The sequence below is a fragment of the Delphinus delphis genome, chromosome 15, assembly GCF_949987515.2.
Source record: "Delphinus delphis chromosome 15, mDelDel1.2, whole genome shotgun sequence".
Taxonomy (NCBI): Eukaryota; Metazoa; Chordata; class Mammalia; order Artiodactyla; family Delphinidae; genus Delphinus; species Delphinus delphis.
Window position 1 is genome coordinate 26,471,564 of NC_082697.1, and position 6,000 is coordinate 26,477,563.

Genomic DNA, 6,000 nt, shown 5'->3' on the forward strand with positions numbered 1-6,000 from the left:
AGATCCTGTTACACTACCACAAGTTAGAGTTGAGTTATTGTCATCTTAACCAGGGAGAAAACACCTACATTTCTTTTTCTTGTACATAAGGATTAGCAGGAGACAGTAAATGGCAACATAATACAGACAGCAATTTTAAATGTTCATCAAAGTCACAAACTAAGTCTGAAGGAAGTTAATGGACTTTGTGTTTCCACATTTGCTTGCTAACTTCTATGATGAAATCGGACCTATTTACAGAAACAGATCTATGAAGCTTCCAAAATTGGGTCATTTTAAAATCCAGTGACAATCTCTCACTGTCCAAGCACTTAGAAGTCAGCACAGGACACATGGACACTTGTTCTAATTCATCACTGTCCAGAAATCTCAAGCAAATACATTTTTCTACCATTTTCCTCCCAAACTTGTGAGTTTCTTATCGCTGTTTTTGAAGGATTACAAATTCAGTTCCGCTTTTTTTATTCATCCACAGAACTCTATAAACCATAATCCACTCTTACATGACTAACAGGACCTGGATAGAAATCAAAGATGCCATTTACCTCTAGGCCAAATAACAACACAGATCTTTTTAATACCAAAGTTTGCTGATGTTCCAAAAGTAAGAAGCTGAAAGAGTTTGTAAGGGTTGACAGTGGGGCTACAGGAGGTTACAATCCTAGTCAAATCTCAATCATTCAGTCTTGTAGAGATTTATATCCCTCAAAAGGTATCTGATTTGGAAAGCAGACAGACAGAGACACACCCACATACACACACACCCTAAAAAAGTGATAATCAATGAGGTGGCAGGGAGTGAGGTAGACAATGAGAAGGTCGGAAGGTTTTTAACTATAAACCTTTTTATATTATTTTGATTTTTGCACCATTTGTGCAAAAAATGTGCCTGTGTGAACATACACTGCTGGTGGATGTGTAAATCAGCACAATTTTCCTATAAAGCAATTTGGTGCTACGTACCAAAGTCTTAAAAATATACATTCTTTGGGACTTCCCTGGCAGCCCAGCGGTTAAGACTCCACGTTTCCAATGCAGGGGGCACAGGTTCAATCCCTGGTTGGGGAACTAAGATCCCACATGTCACACGGCCATAAATAAATAAATAAATTTTAAAAATTAAGAAAATAAAAATATGCATTCTAAAAAAAAAATATATATATATATATATATATATATATATGCATTCTTTTTGACCAATGGTTCCACTGGGTAAAATACTATGGTAGAACGATATAATGGAATAATATATAGCCATTAAAATTATGTTATACAAAATTTTAATGAAATGAAAAAATTTTCATAACCTAATCATTAAATGAAAAAAAATGAAGGTTATTAGAGTATGGTTTCTTAAAACCAAATACAGATACCCTCCAAAATTTGGAAAGAAATCTATCAAAATGCTAGCCATAGTTTATCTGAGAGGTAGGATATTGGGTGACATTATTTTCTTTTGCTTTTACATATTAAATAAATTTTCTTCCAAAATAAGTGTTACTTTCTAAAGATAAGCTAGTTATTTAAAGAATTTTGAAGCTAATATATTAATGTCCCCCTTATTCCTTTTTAATGTAATACTGTGGATACAGCTTTACCTGTGGTTTAATCCGTCTGTCAGTCCACCTGTCTACAGGCTTGACTCAAAGTTGCAATATACTCTTTCACCTCTCTTCTGAAATCTTGAAGTCTAGAAAGTACTTCTTATCAAGAACCTGGAAGAAGCAGAAAGGTGATGAAACAGGTTCAAGTTCTTTGTAGTAAAAAAGGTTAACAGAGAACAGAAGGAGCTATTAAAACCCCAACCCCCCAACCCGGGGTCCCCAACCCCCGGGCCACGTACCAGTACCAGTCCGCACAGCAGGAGGTAAGCGGCAGGCGAGCAATTGAAACTTCATTTGCCGCTCCCTGTCACTTGCATTACCAACTGAACCATGCCCCCCACCCCCCACCCCCATCCAAACCCGTCCGTGGAAAAACTGTCTTCCACAAAACCAGGCCCTGGTGCCAAAAAGGTTGGGGACCGCTGCTATAAAATACCAAGGATACCCACTCTTAAAACCAAAGAGTGCTCTGAGAGCTAAGGTCTAAAGAGCATGGATCCCCCCAAATGCCAGACTTCTTAAAAGATTGTTGTTTCATTAGTGTAAAAATGTTCTTCAAGTTTTTTAGTGTACATGTGCTGTTTCCCAGTATCTTTGTGGTTACATACTCCCACTTTAAAGCAATCTTTCTGAAACCTGCAACTTAGGAACACTGACATCAAGGGGTTGCAGTGCGCACTTCTATCCTATTCAAACATCAGGACAAAGAGTAGGCACACTCAAAATATGAAAAAACTTCTACTACCTTTTTAAATTTAATAAAGTAGAAATAGGGACTTCCCTGGTGGTCCAGTGTGTAAGACTCCACGCTCCCAATGCAGGGGGCTGGGGTTTGGAACTAAATCCTGCATGTGTGCCACACCTAAGAAGTCCACATGCCACAACCAAGACCCAGCACAGCCAAAATAAATAAATAATAAATATTAAAAAAAATCTTAGCTTTAAAAAAAATTAATTAAAAAGTAGAAATAGCATTTTATAAATTTTCTAAATTATGCTCCTACATACAATTTTATACCTTTCTCACTAATACAATGACAATAATGTATAATACAATTTTATACCTTTCTCACTAATCTTTAATTTCCCCCTATAATCAAGTTTCTCTATGCAAACAAACAAAAACAGAACCCCTCCCAGTTATCTGTACTTTTTTCACAAAGTACCCTAGCTGCTGATCGGTCTCAGACACAGATCTATTCACAGAATTGATTGTCCTGTTCCCTGGTGGCGCAGTCGTTAAGGATCTGCCTGCCAATGCAGGGGACACGGGTTCGAGCCCTGTTCCAGGAAGATCCCACATGCCGTGGAGCCACTAAGCCCGAGCGCCACAACTACTGAGCCTGCACTCTAGAGCCCAGAAGCCACAACTATGGAAGCCCGTGCGCCTAGAGCCCGTGCTCTGCAACAAGAGAAGCCACCGCAATGAGAAGCCAGCGCACCGCAACGAAGAGTCATCCCCCGCTCTCCGCAACTAGAGAAAAGCCTGTGCGCAGCAACAAAGACCCAACGCAGACAAAAATAAATAAATAAATTTATAAAAAAAAGAATTGATTGGCCTGTTCAATCTCCCTGTAGTAAATTCTGCTTCCTACCTTTACCCATATGGCAAAGAAAATTCAGTTTGCCAAAGGACATTTAAATCTCTCCTCCTTTCTTCCCAAGCAATTCAAAAAGAATTAGGGGGCTTCCTTGGTGGTGCAGTGGTTGAGAATCTGCCTGCTAATGCAGGGGACACGGGTTCGAGCCCTGGTCTGGGAAGATCCCACATGCCACGGAGCAACTAGGCCCGTGAGCCACAACTACTGAGCCTGCGCGTCTGGAGCCTGTGCTCCACAGCAAGAGATGCCGTGACAGTGAGAGGCCCGCGCACCGCGATGAAGAGTGGCCCCCGCTCGCCGCAAGTAGAGGAAGCCCTCGCACAGAAACGAAGACCCAACACACCCAAAAATAAACCCAACCAAATATTAAAAAAAAAAAAAAAAAGAATTAGGGAAGAGACCCAGGAAAGGTTGAGGAAAAAATACATATAGGAAATATAGGTGGATTCTGAACCTCTCCTGATACCTGAACAAGAAATGAAGGATCTTCCCACATAATCCTGTCTCCTGTTGAAGCTTAATTGCAGCTGCAGGATAAACTAACTTTATTAAGGTTGGAATACACAGACTTAAGCATAAGGTGGGCCAAAATAACTATTTTCTTTAAATGATTTGAAAGTTTAAACAAATTTACCAATCTAATTCAATATATCCAGTTTTTCATACCTGAAATTTTGTAGTCAATTTAGATAATGCCTTCTTGTCTTTCCAATTCAACAGATATTGAATGGGTGATTTCCAGGCACCAAGACTGTTCGGGTTCCTGTCTAACTAAACTCTCCTTATCAAGAACGGTTTCTGTCCCACCTGCTTCACAAAGCCACCCTTGCCTGTTTTAAGCCTCACTGATCTCCCTCACCTCTAAACTGCCAGGGTGCTTACAATACAAAACAATAGAGCACTCAGATGCTTTCTTGTCTTGTTCTAATTGTCACTTGTCAATTTGAATCAGACTTTTGGCCTCAAGCATACCAGAAACCATTCATCTGTATACACACAGTATCTAATACTGAGCACACAGTACAACCTCAAAGGTCAATTAATTAGCTAAGTGAGCTGGGAGCCACAATAATTTTGATCCCAAGAGTGCCAACTTAATACTGAATTGACACACCCACAGTACAACTCCAAAACAACGTAAGTTTGATTTAGAGGTGGCTTGACAGGGGGTGATACACCGAGGCCACAACACAAAAATATCCTTAGTATTGCAGCAAACAGTTTGAATTTTGACATCTGATGAGTGAGACAAATTGAAAGGCCACAGAATGTCAACAAGGTAAGGCTGAACCAGGGAGAACTCCAAGTGATGGTCTTAAAGCAAAATCAGCAGAGCACTCAGATGCTGTCTTGTCCTAAGCAGGACTGATAGGGAGGAAGTCCTTGGTACCTAAGTACTAGGAAACTGTAGGTGAGAAAAAGAAACCATGTATCAAGAAACCAGGGAGAAAAACAATCCTACAATATTACAGCCTGGTTCACTTTTCCTTCCCTCTCCAATCTATAAGTGTTTTAGGACAGGAAATTAGAAAAGCAGTAATACCTACTGATAACACACAAAGGGAGAGGGCTGGGCAGATAGGGATAAAACAGAATGAATTTTAAATCCCCAAATAGAAAGACAACTCCAAGTGGAATTAAACTTGTCCTCAATTATGTTCTCACCTCATTTACCTTTCTATCTTGCACAACAGTTTTGAAATGTAGTTGTTTGTGGCCACATCTTTTTCCTCCACCAAATGCCACACGTCTTGAGGGCGGGTGGGGCTACTGTATCACCCATTTCGAGAAATGTATCTAGATTACGGGCTTCAGTCTCCCTCCTATAAAGGAGGGCTAAGACTAGCACCGACTTCACTGGATTGGGGCGAAAATTAAATGAGAAAACGCAGAGTGCTTGGTCCGGTAAACGCTTATTTCATGTGTGCTGGGTAATAATATAATTGTCCTTACCGTTATCCTTAGCCCACAGCCTCCCCCCACTCCTCCTTCCACTTATTTCCCACGCCGGCCTCCGCCTCTACCTGTAGACACAGCCCGCTAGTCCCGGTCCGGCCGGGGAAATCCTGTCATGAAGGGAAGGGTGGCCGGAAGCCCGGCTCCTGCTCTGCGGGTCAGGTCGGCGCCCCAGCAGCACACCGTCCCAGAAGCTGAGCCCTCGAGGAGGAGGAGACCTCCAGTCACTTGGAAATCAGGGAGAAGGCTGCCCGGCGCCCCAGCTGCTCCCCTTTTCTCCCCTCGGCTCACCTCGCCTCAGCGCTGACAACCGACCGCCAGGAAGACCCGCCGCGGGACTCATTCAGTACCGTTGAAAATTTGAACCCAGATTCTCCAGTCAAACGCACCAATCAGAGTGCCGGGAACCAGCGATCCCAGCCTTCCGATTGGCCCTAGAGATCGTAGGGAGGCCGGAAGTCAGGATGAGGGACAAGAAAACAACCGGCCCCGGAGACTCCTGGGAAATGTAGTGCGATTGCGTGAGCCGGCTGCAACAACTCGAAAGAGGAAATTACCACAAGGCCCAGAACGGTCGGCTACACACTGTTTGGGAAAGGTGGTACTACCCACTGAAGAGAGAGGGAGTCTATTTAGGTAACAGGCGCGCGTCCTGAACTTCCCCAAAACTTTCACGGAAGGAAATTCTTCATTAGTTTATAATTCTCCCTGTAGTTGTGCATCGTGCCTTTGATTTTTCTTAGGAATTCACTTCGTTTTAACATCGAGTCCCCTGCAAGCAACATAGTCTCGCCCCCAGATTCTCTGCCAATCGTGAAGGAGTCTCTCAAACTCTTTAT

The 6,000-nt window shown here is 42.4% G+C and overlaps 1 protein-coding gene across 2 annotated transcripts in view; it reads right to left on the reverse strand.

Annotated features, from left to right (window-relative positions):
* Positions 1-5,474, reverse strand: part of TPX2 (TPX2 microtubule nucleation factor) — a 57,891-nt gene extending 52,417 nt beyond the window's left edge. For both annotated transcript variants that reach the window (XM_060032797.1, XM_060032796.1), the window contains exons 1-2: positions 5,453-5,474; positions 1,599-1,715 (exon numbers count right to left, since the gene is read on the reverse strand). The gene's annotated coding sequence lies outside the window, so the exon portion shown is untranslated. The remainder of the gene's footprint in view (positions 1-1,598; positions 1,716-5,452) is intronic.
* Positions 5,475-6,000: the final 526 nt, after the last annotated feature.